The sequence below is a fragment of the Micropterus salmoides genome, unplaced genomic scaffold (assembly GCF_014851395.1).
Source record: "Micropterus salmoides isolate LMB-PRFRI ecotype aquatic unplaced genomic scaffold, ASM1485139v1 Ms_hic_scaffold_8, whole genome shotgun sequence".
Classification (NCBI taxonomy): domain Eukaryota; kingdom Metazoa; phylum Chordata; class Actinopteri; order Centrarchiformes; family Centrarchidae; genus Micropterus; species Micropterus salmoides.
In genome coordinates this window covers 20,631,346-20,645,133 of record NW_024044570.1, presented here as the reverse complement: position 1 = coordinate 20,645,133, position 13,788 = coordinate 20,631,346, and the positions used below count along the sequence as shown (strand labels likewise).

The 13,788-nt window shown below is 39.8% G+C and overlaps 1 protein-coding gene across 4 annotated transcripts in view; it reads right to left on the bottom strand.

Moving 5' to 3' along the window:
• Positions 1 to 4,630, bottom strand: part of sema3e (sema domain, immunoglobulin domain (Ig), short basic domain, secreted, (semaphorin) 3E) — a 30,227-nt gene extending 25,597 nt beyond the window's left edge. For 3 of the 4 annotated variants that reach the window (XM_038705660.1, XM_038705663.1, XM_038705662.1), the window contains exon 1: positions 4,178 to 4,628. The gene's annotated coding sequence lies outside the window, so the exon portion shown is untranslated. Of the gene's footprint in view, positions 1 to 4,177 lie in introns of all 4 variants that reach the window. The other variant, XM_038705664.1, reaches the window with a different exon arrangement.
• Between the last annotated feature and the right edge of the window lie 9,158 nt (positions 4,631 to 13,788).

Sequence of the window (13,788 nt, the reverse complement as noted above, 5' to 3'; positions counted from 1 at the left end):
GTTACAAAACCGCTATCAATGAAGCTATGTGGCCACAATTTTGGCTTTCTATACTTCCTGTGATTCATCTCTCAGGACATATTTCTCAGTTAAAGGGTTAGTAATGGGAAACCCAGTCCTGGCCAGTGCTCTGCAGTCACAGATGGTGAAGAGGAGGAATGGGTTTCGCCTCTGGAGTGATATGTGGAAGTGACCTGGCCTCAGGTGTATTGTTATCCATCATCGTGGTAGCGTTCAGATAATCTACAGGTGTGTGTGTGTGTGTGGGGGGGGGGGGATTCCTTGTGAATTTATGTATATTGTGTTCCTGTGTGTATGTGCTTTCATGTGTGCACAGGACGAAAAAGCTCACTTCCTGTGCATTGTCATCCGTCATGTTTGGCACAGTGACATGAGAGTATTTATGGGGAAAGGTTTAAGATTGAAAAACCAGGCCGTTTGAAAAGCTCTTTTAATGTAGTCTTGTCATCTGTCTGGACAGTTTGTCTTAAACACACTTAGCTGTGATCACTGTTAGCAGACAAAATAGAGATAGATATAATAATAATGGTGACAAGCATTGACTAAACATCTGCCTTCAACTTCAACTTTTTTCTAGCTCACTAGTTTGTGATTTATGCCCACACGGAAATGTCACATTTCATTTAGCACCAAAGCCAAAAAACAAGGGTGGATACGTGGAAAAGATACTGAGTTTGAATCACATGGGGAAACTACAGTGTTGCACATTGCATCAATTCTGACAACATTTTAGGTTTGGCTGAAGAAAAACCTCTCCACTTATAATTCACTAAACTGGAAAAACAACTTTTCTCAGTGTGACTGTGGGTGTGTATGTGGTGTCTGTCGCTGTGTGAGTGCATGACGTCTGTGCATGAGACACCGTGCGTATGTTTGTGTTCATAAAATATGAATAGTGACATGTAAATTTAATTAACTCTCATCCTGCTACAGGGCATGACCACCATGCGACACTGCAACAAGGGATAGGCTATGTTGTGGCACTTTTTCCCCACAGTCTGCTTTAAAGTGGCGCAGAAGCAGTCCTCTTATATAGTACGACTGTCTGTGACCAATTAAGGCCAGCTCTCTTGTTTAAAGCCTGTAATTAATTGCTCAACCAATCTGACAAATAAACCATATAAAAAAGAAACCCCTGTGTGATGTACACATAAACTTAACAAAATGTGTTCAATTGAAAACAAATGCTTGAAAAAGTAGTTCATACAGTATCCACATCCATGAATTAAGAGTGTGAGTCATACTTTGGGTGTATCTGTAAGCTGGGATGTCTCTCTTGGTAAATTATAGGCTAGTGTGTGTCTTTTCCTGCATTTTTTTTCCTCCTACAGATGCCAGACACGCTTCACATCAACAGCTTGTCCTTGTCTGAACTCACATCTTACTTATCAAGTGGACAGAGGTGTGAGGTGACCATTCAATATAATACGTTACGTTATAATACGAATGGGAAAATGATAACTGAGTGTAAGGTATCTGTGCTAAGGCTTGTTACAGATTTGTTGCTCCTCAGAATCAGTTAACCTGATAACCTACGCTGTATCACTCTTAAAATGGCAGTGATACAGTGAACAGTGTCAGTGTCTCCTATTAATCCATCTGAAGATGTCAGTATGTTTACATTTCTCCCTAACTCTGATTAATGACCTTAAGCTATGTTTTAGATCACCATGAGACTTATACCAGACAAACACAAGCAATCTGCTATACTGTATGTGTAGACCGTCATATTATTCCTTCAAAATACTTTAAAATGTGCCACACTCCACCTAAAACCAGTAGTTTTTTGTGGTTCCCCAAAGTCCCAATTCATTTAATGCTTACAAATAAAAGAGCCAAAAAACAATTAATAAGTTATAGTTTCAAACTGACGCCAGTGAGGCGCTAAGCAATGCCAGTAAGACTGGTGTTTGCACTGTCTGACTGGTTCATGTCTCTGTAACCTCCACTGCCTTTGTTTGTCACTTCATGTGTCCATAATTACTGCACTGACAGTTCCGCAAAAATCATGGCAAGATGTGCTTTGAGGAGAACTGAAGGTAAACACTGGGGTTTTTTAAGTCAATAAAATCAACACTTTGTGTGAACTGACAAACACATTTCCTGGAATAAAACACACTTGTTTGGGGTCACATATTTTGAACCACCAGTGTATACTCATCAACATAGTTTCGCACAACCAGCATGAACTGTGAAAAGTAGATTATGCGGTGGCTTAGAAAATTCCTTTCCTCGACCACTAATTGGATAATGTTGCAACAGCATAAAACAGATGTGCTATTTTGATGTGTTCACCACATGAAAATGTTAGCTAATGGTTAAATTTAGACAGAAAAAACACCTTGAAGCCAGCGGTTGCAAGTGCACTATTGCTGCATAATTAACTTTGTATTCTGACAGCTATCAATAAACCTAACTGTTCTGACAAAACAACCTAGCTTCTGAATGGCCAAGACCAAAGCCATATAGTTTAGTAAGATGTTTGATAACTTCACAGCACCTGCATTTACAACTAATCAAATCGGTGTGAGATGGCATGTCTACTTTATTTATTTATTTATTTATTTTTGTCCCAAAGGGTACATGAAATAGCAACTTAAATGTTACACATATCAATTTATGAATAATATAAGAGTTAAAGTTACTGGATGTATACTTAATTCTGCAAGTCCAATTAATGTTGTGGAGTTATTCCTTCCCCAATATATATCTCACCACATATACTGTACAGTTTAAAAAGTACTGTAAATTAGTATGATAAACTTAGGTATCCCAAAAATACAATGTGTACAGTAACGGTTACTGCTATCTATTAACCTGTCAATAACATATGAACAAGTAAAGTAAGTAAGTAAAGTTAAATTAGTATAGCACCTTTCACAGAGCAAGGTCACAAATTAGTAAAATGATTAGAAATCAAACAATGAAACATAAGCAAAAACCTTTAAAACACACAAGATTACAAACACTGGAAAGAATGAGACAAGAAATCCAGAGACTAAAAATCGCAAGTCTATAGGAAGAGCGTTTCACAGTTTCGGAGCGATCACTTCAAAGTCAAGATTACCTTTTGCATTTTAGTCAAACGTGAGGAATGACGAGTAAGCCTTAATCAGAAGAATTAAGTGACGTACTGGTGATATAGGATGGAGCAGGTCACACAGGTGCCTGGCCATGCAGGTGACCTGATGGGAAGCCAACTTAAAGATAAAGATGGGTGTGATGTGAGTCGACCTGCTGGACCTGCCTTGCAGCAGCATTTTGGACCATTTGTAGACGGTCCAAGGAGACCTGCTGAGGCAGGTGAAAAGAGAATTAAAAGTTTAATCTAGTCCAAATGGGATAATGAAAAGCCTGAATTATCATCTCGAGGTCAGGTTATGAAACAACAGATCTGAGTTTTGCATTTTTTCTTAAGTGGAAGAAACATGTACGAGTCAGTGATTTGATATGATGGTCTAAGTGCATGGCCTGAGCAAATATATAAAACAGAGATTTCAGACTACTCAGGCAACGATGGAAGCTATGATATCTGAAGCAATACTAAGAACCTCAGTCTTATCTGCATTGAGCTGTAAAAAGTTGTTATCCAGTCCTTAGGGTACAGTGACACAATTGTGCAGGACATCCATTATGTCAGTCTCATCAGGCTTAAAAGAACTGGTAATCTGGAATACCCTGGTAGGCCTGCGCACCTTGGTGGCCGGTTGCATAGCAATAGATATATTTTAATTTCTAACGATCACCCTATTATAAAGCAGGGGCAGCAGTCCATTGGTTCCTTTTCTATAATGACAATAGGCTGGCCCAATCACATATCTTACTGGGCCGGGCCCACCCCTCCCCCTCTTCCCCTCTCTGCGTCTCTTTTTCAGATGCTTTGGATCTGGGTCAGATGGTCAGAGCAGAACCTCTATGTGGACGGCAGTAATTGTTATGCAGTAACAGGTGGAAAGAGGAGAGGTGGCTGGAGCAGGCGTGTGACAGGAAGGTACAGGGAACAGAGGAGGAGGGGAGCAGGAGGAGAGTGTAGTTGAAGCCGTAAGCAGGGAGCAGCATGCAGGGAAAAAAGACTCCCAGGGAGGCGGTTTGTGTGCCATACCATCATGACAGTCATATATGATGATTATTTAAATTAATGACGACGAATACATACCTGTCAATACTCCCGTTTTTCCCGGGACTCTCCCGTATTTTACCATTCTCTCCCGCGGTTGTCCCGTTTAAAAATTTTCCCGTAAATCTTCCAGCCTTCCTTTAAAAAACCCAGCTGGGCGTATTTGCTATGTTTGCTACATTCACCTCCGGTAAAGCAGGTGGCAGTATGTAGAATATTATCTGTAACATCTAGTGACGGTCACCGCCTATAAAACATGAAGAAGAAGAATGAGAAGAGCCTTTGAAGAAGAACAGCAGCGCGAGGATTCAGTGATGGATGAAGGTGAGGGGGATGGCGTACCTGCCAAAAAGGCTAAGATTTTGTGCAAGTAATTTGCAGGAGGCTTACCCGTTTAATGGAGAGCATCTTAATCACTCTCTTCTACCGATTCACTGAACCAGTAAACTCTCTCAAAATCACTAATTGAAGCATAAAGTGGAAACAATACAACGTTATAATATCCTCATTCAAATAAACTTGTGAGTGCTAAATTGATACGCCCTACTGTGTTTTAATTTCGATAATGCAGGGGTGTTCACATTTCATTTTCAGCCAGCTTTCACATTCTGACCATCTAATTGTGGTCACTTAACGTTAATGTAATCAATCATTTTCAGGTGATATGTATTTATGTAAGGAGGAAGGGGCAACACAAATGTCAAGGTCTGCATGATTATTAGGCAGCTTCATTAAGTCAGGTAAAATGGTAAATGCTATTCAGGCAGATGCAACACTCTTGAAATAGCTAAACCTTTGAGGCGTGACCACTGGACAATCAAACATTTTGATGTGAATAGTCAACTGGGGTGCAAAAAGCCCATGGAGAACAAAATGTAACAGCAAAAGACTTGAGTAGAATTAAACATGTAGCTACCTGGAGCCCATTATCCTCCAGTGCCACTATATTCCAGAACTGCAAACGTTCCTGGAGTGTCCAGAAGTACAAGGTGCCAAACATTTATGGAGAAATTAAATCAGAGTGGCTCTTGATGGACCAGAAGGATGGGCCAGTGGCTGGATCACTGATGGACACAGCACCACTTCAACTCAGGTGCCAGCAAGGTGGAGGAGGGGTACTGTTAAGGGCTTGTGTCATTAAGGATGAGATAGTTGGACGTTTTCAGGTTGAAGATGGACTGAACTCCAAACCTACTGCCAGTTTCTGGATGATACGTTATTCAAGCAGTGGTACAGGCAGAAGCCCTCCGTTTTGAAGGCCATGATCTTTATGCAGGACAGTGATGACAAGGACCTGGCCCCTTTCCTCTCCTGACTTGGCTGCTATTGAGAACTTGTTGGTTTTTCCTCAAACGTGTCAGGGTAGACAATACACCTCTTTGAACCGCATTTGGGAGGCTGTGGTTGCTGCTTCGGAAAAAGTTCATAGTGAACAGATCAAGAAACTCCATGGATGTAAGGCTCATGGCAGTTATTTAAAAGAAACGCTTACTTAACTCACTTACTCACTTAAAGTGAGAATAAACAAGTCCTTTGATATACATTATTTTGGTAATTTAGTTGCCTGATAATTCTGTAAACTGATACATTCTCCATGACTGGGATCATTGTGTTTGTTCAATGATTAAATGAATCCTGAGGAATGCAGTTTTCCTAATAATTGTGCACGCAGTGTATAATTAACACATCTCAGTGGCGTTGGCCACATGTAGGTGTACCCACAGATAGTAATAACAGTAATCCATACCATGTATATCATAACAGTTACCACATACTGTAGTTTAAAATAGACAGGTCAACTTTGTTGCATGTTGCTGGAAATGAAAACAAACATTTCCCCTGTACTAGGCTAATAAATAAGCAGGCATACATTTAGCTCAGCAGAGCTGCAGATTTAAAACTGTTTGGTGCTGCTGTCCATTAAGCATGCGCGTTCACGTGGAGGCACGTGAGCACCAGTTCATGTGCAGAGAGGTCAACTGTAGTTCACACTCCCCAAACAAACAAGCTCACCTATGATTCCATTGCCCTATCACATACACAGGTCTAGTACTTCCCTAGAATATAACAAAAAGATGACCTATGTATTATTAGACACTTTATGTAATAATCATCATCAACATTTGGATACTTGAAATCTGTAAAAACTGAATAGTTAGGATCCAATGAAATATGGTGGAACAGTTTCATGTATTAATTGAATAAACAGCAATAAGGTTTAATTTGGCACCTTACTTTGCATCTTTGTCAGGAAAAAATTCTGGATTTGAATTTATAATCGTGTTAATACCCCACCCAATTAATTGTAATAATTTCTCCCTCTCTTAGTATGTAATTGTCTAGTCACATCAGATTGTTGAGGTAGCAGAGGAGGTGAGAGGCAGAGGGGAACAAGAACCTGTAGACTAGTTGAGTGTGGATATTGTGTACTCCATAGCTTCCTCTGTTCACCAGGGAGTCAGTCAAGAGCGACCAAGTATACTGGTCCACTGCACTGGTCCACTTCTCCACGGCACTTACTACACAGTGTCACGATTAGTGGTGTCAGGCAGGTAAGCAGGTTGGAGGACCCAAATGCAGGACACGCAGGCTAGCAGGTATAGCTCAGAGGGTTTATTTACAAAACACAAGGCGAGCACACTTAGAGGTTCAGTGGCTGAAAAACTAAGTCCAAAAACAAAGTAATCCAAGGTGAAATCCTGAAACAGGCAAAAGTCTAAAGACCAAAATCCAAGCACAAGACAGAGCAGGCAACACCACAACATACTGCAACACAAGGTTCACAGGGTATACCACATACAATGACCCAACAAAGACGAGACAGAAACACCAGGTATATATACACAGGGACTAACGAGCAGGGCGGGAGCAACACAAGTGAGGAGCATGAGGCTAACGAGGCAGACAGAGAGACAGCAGGGAAAACAGAGAGAGACAGGCAGACAAAGTGACAACTGGGGGAACAGACGGAACACAGGTTACTGAACACATAACAGACCAGAGGAAGAAATATAAACTAATAAAGACACAAGCAGACAGATCACCACAAAACTAACACCAACAGGGAAAACAGACAGAAGCTAAAGTAAAACAGAACTCAGATAGACATGGGCAAAACACAGGAGTACACAGACCAGGAGTGAACACTAAGACATGAACTAAGGTACAGGACTAAAGATACGAGACAAGACAGATATTAAGTAAGATGTGGATGAATAATAAAGGCTACACAGAGACTGGAGCAGAATGAACAAAATCAGATTAATTAATGAAGCTGGCAGAGAACATAAATAGACAAGCAGACAGAACTCAAGCATGAAGGTACAGAACTAATACATGAGACTGGAACAGAACTGAAATCAGGAAAAAACCAAACCACTACTAAACACCCACGGACAGATAATAACCCCACAATCAGACACACAGACAGTAACAGACCAACCAGCACAAGCACACAGAGTAACTGGACACAAGGAATAACTGAAACTCAAAACACGGACTATGTAACAGATACTGGACACCGGGCACTAGACAGGACAGAACCCAAAACTCAACATACTATAAGACAGATAATAAACTAAACTCAAAAGTGCAAAACAAGGTATGGCTGACAGGCAGAATTTTTATTGCTTTTTTTTTTCTTTGTGGTGGTTTGGGGGAATAGTACAGAATGCATATTTAAGAAACATACAGCTGTAAATCATCCGCATAACAGTGATATGAGATATCTAATAGGTTTTATTTCAGTAAAGTTTTGAGCATGGAAGTTGGTTGAATGTCTACAGTGCTTGAGGAAGGTTTCATACTGCCCACCAGATCAATGAGGTCTTGCATGGCCGAGTTGAATAAGCATAAAAGGGAGTAGAAGAGGGGGTGGTGCTAGCTCTGACATTTGTAATCTTATCCACAAAGAAATACAAAAGGTTACTGCAATCCCGCTGTTGACGGTGTCAAACAGAACTTGAGGATTGCATTCGCTGGAGGAGATTAGGTTGGCAAAGTAAGTCGTTCTGGTCCTGTGATGCTAACTGCAGAGACACAACAACAATGTCCAAAGAGGTGGCAGAAAACATTTAAACATATCACACATTTTTCCTGTGAATCAAGATAGAAATGCTAAAGCTTTGTAACTGTACAGAAAAAACAATTATTTTACGGGCATATGTACTGTATCAGTAACAACTGAGCGAGCACAAGGGTGTTAGCAATGTATGGAATTTGTTTTTTCAACACTGAAGGAATAAGACTTGATCACTGTCTTCCCATATGTTGTTTTTCTTTTACTGGCTTGAACCAAAATTGAAGACGCAACAGACATTAAAGAAAATTAATTATGAATGTGCATTCTGCTCTACTGCAGTGGAGTCATAAATGGATGCCAATGACTAGTATATAATATAAAAATATTTATTTTGCTGCCGAAGGTTTTAATTACATCTGTGCTGGGATAGCAAAACAGTGTTTTGTATGAATGGTGAAGACTCTGTTCAGTGCACCTTCTCTCCAGTATATGGCTGCAATGGCTAATCTATGCTGACAGAGATGAATTTCGGTGGTGAATGTTTAAGTTTCCATGTCCAGTATTATAAATTACATCAACACATTTTTCAGGTGGAGCGAAGGGTTACACAAGGGAGGGAGCAGAGATGGAGATGGGGATTTATTTGTATATACTTCCAAATTCTCGCAAAGTTTTAGAAATTTAAAAAAACAATTTTTTTTTTTTAAATTTGGTGAAAGTCTTTGCTCATGGTTATATGACCATACAAAAATAAGAATTAGACCTTTATAAATTTTAGTTAGGCTCTCTTGTTTTCAAATGAGGAGTTAGTGATCTTTATCCTTCTGATATTCAGGGAGCAGGGCCAACACAGAATGACAGAGAGCTAAGCCGTCCACTGGTTGATGTGTTCCAGGAGCCCCAGCCAAACCTCGCTTAAGCAGATCTCAATCAGTTATAGATTAAAAGTGTGGAAGTGAGCGGCCACGCAACAGTCAGACACACGACAAACTACCTAGACCCATTTCTCTGGATAAATTGACCTCAGTTCTGGTGTACAGACCTTTGACCTGTCTCTGGGTCATCTGAGGTCAAGCCTCTGGCCTCATTCATCTGTTGTCTGATCCTATCTCATCCGCTCCTTTCAGCAGCTTTCATGCTTTTGTTGTCCCCCTCTCACGCTTTTAGTCAGAAAGCTGCTTTAGCCAACAGCCTTTCCTTTAAAGGCTCAGAGGATAATCAGCCATCATTTCTTTGATTCTGCCTTTTTCTGCATTATTTTATGTCCAATAACCCATTTTACCGATAACACAACACAATGTGTAAACGAGAAATGGAAACTGTGAAAATGTTTCTTCATTGTAAACTCACACCGGACTAACAATTTCCTCCATCAATCTAACCATGAGGTTAACCATGATGATAAACACTCACAAACTTCACTTTGTCATTTAAATCCACCCAGACTCACATTCTTGCAAATGCTAATATTGGACTGTCTAGACAATTTCATTACTCAGTACTGTACACATACAATGATTAACTGGGCTTACATATATACAGTGTATATATGTATATATATAAAATAAAATATATCAAGGAGCTTACAAACAGACTAGATTGACCTTTCATGGTGAAGTTCATTTCAATGTACAATAATTGTATGTTTACAAGTGCACTAAGCTCGCACCTTTACTGCGTGTGAGTGTGAGCTAGTAAAGGTGAAGGAAGAAAAAGACTTTTCTTTTGTTTACTTGATCTGTCAAATGTTGTGAAAATGTCTTAAGTCATCAAATGTATGGTGGGAAAAAATTGATAGATCATCTGTTTAAAATATTGTTTACAGTGAATTGTCAAAACTCTTATACTAATGCTTGTGATGATAACCTCCAAATTACAGTGTATTTTGTTGTACTTCAGGGAAAATACTGTTCAGCGCTGCAATTTATATAAGGTTTAAATATATATGTATCTAAATGTCTATCTAATCTAATCTAGTCTAAATGTTAAACATTTGTGTGTATGCTCAGCTTGCGTGCTCTTTTCATATTTTGTAAAGAAGCAGCCCAGTACATTTCCCATTAATGTGAATAAAAGAAATAGGTGATTATGTTTTGTAGTATAAGTTATGATATATTGGCATGTATTGTAAAATAAATGTGAAGTCCATAATACCAGTACATTTGCGTTCCATAAGACTAAGCAGACTAAACTCTAAGTATGTGACAGTCATAAAAATAACACTAGTACAGGTTTTTTCCACACAGGAAACAGGCTACAGGTCTTCTCATAAGTCTCTAGTCTAAACCTCTTGTGCCATTCTGTCACTCATAGCAGAGAGGAACTCAAGGATCCTGCCAACTGTTCAGCATACCACCAGCACTACCAATGCCAAGCAGCCACAGCTAAACACTCTGTCCTCTGTTTTACCCCAGGCAAGGGATCTGCCCCTGCATGCTAACACAACGCTACAAAGTATGATGGAGATCAGCACACACAGACACACACGAACTTGACCGCACTCCAAGCCATTATCCATCGATGATCTAGCAACCCCCCACCCCCACCAAGCCTGCAAAATTAAGTTTTCCAGAATAACTCTCATAAAATAACTCTATATTCCCCACTTACACTCATAGTCACATATAGTCACATACACACTTCCATCACCAGTATTGACTCTATGACTCAGACAGGGTCAGTGCCAGAAATCTACAAGCTTTTTATAAATGACAGCTGGAAGGAAAAGAATAGATCATTACATCACCCAGAGAGTGCTGTGATATACCATACTCTGCTATAAGGTGGCAGAATCCACTTATGACACATGAATGTTATTTCTCGCCTGACTAATGGGCTGGATGCTGTCAGGGTTCGTTCTTTAGTGGGTGAATGTCAAACATGTTGTGGCTGACTGGGCTGTGTTTGGCTGCACTGGAGCTCTGAGGGTGATGCAAATCTTTCCACGCCTCCCAACTGTGTGGCATGTCCTCGCTTAAGAAGCTAAACTGTTTAGCCATACTCTATTGAAAGCGCACTATCCGTGTCTGTGGATTGCATTATGAACCAAATGTATGTGTGGTTGTATATGCTAAAACTTGGGGCTGAATGTTATGCTTTAGGAATTTACCATCAATCTTGCAGATAGACCAATGTGTTGTCTCTCGAGGTGACCCAGAACAGACCAGCTGGAATGCACCAGTGATATGGGCATGTGTGTGCATGCAGAACCCCACTGGGCCTAGTGAAGAATCAACCCAGTTTATTGTCACTAGTGTAAAATAAATGACTTAAGCTCTGCTCCATTTCACTTTTACCAAGCCTACTGATAGGAGATACACTCATGTCTCTTCCGCACAGCTGCAGTAAATGATGCAGCTGTAGAGATGCAAAGATGATGAATGTCTGAGGGAGAGTCTAAAACACTGTATGTATGCAATGCAACACATGCTGTTACGTATGCACTCAGCTGCCTGCTACATGACTCCTAATCTACAGCTTTCTTGTCAAGATGAGTTTCTTATGATGAAACCAAATCCATTTCTACATTGCATGCAATCTTGTCAGAGTTCCATTTATCAGATCATGTATTATGGTGTTACCCATACCCACTGACTGTAGTATATTTTTAAATGCTGCAAATGTGCATTTTTAGGTGTTACATGTTGAACTCCGCAAATGGAGCTCCCAAAAGAAAACCATAGTTCTTTGAATTGAACTGAACTGAGTGTGAAGATGTGTGATACATGTAACTAATCCTGATACAAAACTGAATTACTGACTTACAAACAAAAACTCTCACAGTATCTGCACAGTTTCAGTGCAATAAAAACAGCAGCAAGTAGGTTATTAACTCCTCCCTAATCTCTGTATTCTCATTCTCCCACTCTGTCACTTATGTGTCAGTTTTTCCATTGGGTGTAGTGGTCCTTTGTGTGAGTGTCAGGGCGGTCCTTCTCACTCATCCATGGCCTTGGCTGGGAGTCAAAAGTGGAGCTGCTGTTTTCCATCACACAGTGGTATGTTGGAGTTGAACCGTATTAAAAGAGGCCCCTTCAGCCACTGGAGGGCAGTCATGCTCTGTGTTGCAGTTATGACTGCGATGCCAAAGAGCAACCCACTAAAGACCTTTGTGGGTGGTGGCAGCAAACTCTGAAATGCTCTACTTTGCTTAGAAACTATGATGAAGTAAGTACTGTATATTGCAATTTTACAATTTTACTACATTTTACTGCAATTTCTCTTTGTCTCTGAGTTTCTACTCAATCACTCTCAGCATTTCAAGTTTATATAATAGCTAAATGTTACTGCCAAAATTTTATATAATGTTAGTGTGACATTTAAATATTGTCATAGTACAATATGGTACAATACATACACTTGTGTCCTACTTGTCATATAGATGTTTAGAAATGTCGAACCATGGTCACAAAGCAAGGTCATGACTAACAGCAACCAAGTTGGGTTTATTTTGCATCTTTCCATCAGTATGACAGGTAGACTTATCTTTTTTTCAAGCCACGCCCACATACCCACAAATACAGCCAGCTCACATATAGCACTGTGTCTTACTGCAACAACAACAGTGGCTCATTTCTAATATTCTCATGAGAGTGCCTCAATATTAGGATTATCATGATTTATCGCTTGATGCTTATATGCTGTATCTATCTCTATCACTACTGATTTTGTGTGTGTGTGTGTGTGTGTGTGTTCTCCCAACGGACACCTCTGAATATTGTTCCCTCTGAGGCAGTTCGGACTGATACTCATGAGCTCCCACAGCAGCAGTTGAATTGAGTATAGAGGTCAAGTTGAAAGACAGATGCTGACTGACCTTTGACCTTGGATCAGTGAATCAGCAGTGTTAACAGAAGCTCTATCAAGATAAAAACTGTCTGTTGAGTTTTGAACTGCAGCTTCTGGACCACTATATCTATACCAAGCTCCTATAGCAATGACTATAATGCTATATAAACAGAGGGAAATGTGAAATGTGCTGTGGGGATGAATATGTGCTTTTCTATCATAACCGCCAGAGGGCAGTAGTAAAACACAGTTCATGTTTTGTTGCAGGATCTGCTCTGGCAAGTGAACATACATTTCATGATGTTGGTTTTCGTTTTTTTAAAAGGTTCTGCTTCAGTTGCAGACACTGAAAGCCAAAGTTATACTGTATTTTTTACCACCAACTCCTGTCGGAATGCAAATACAACTACTGGGTTTCAGTTGGAGACTGTAGGAAACCTCATGTATTATTCATATCACATCACACATCAAGGTCTTAATAACAACTTACAGTAATTCCTCTCCTGCCTGAGGCACACCGTAGTACACAGCTTCGCTTTTCAATAAACATTATAAGACACACTTGAGCTGGCTGATATTCTGCCTTATCCACTTTATTTTTAATATATTTTCAGTTATGTTAATTACTTCAGCTAATCAAATTAATAAAATTAATTGGCCCATTTTTCCGTGTTTTATGAGGTACTTGTCTGTTATGTCCTAGGACATTAAAGCATTAAATAAATCCCAATATTAAAGATAAGTTATGAAAGTTTATAAATGTTTTCTCATTAATATGGTAATGTACGCAGCAAGGTACTCCAAAATCTAATCTGATCATCAGAGCTACAGGAAACTTTTC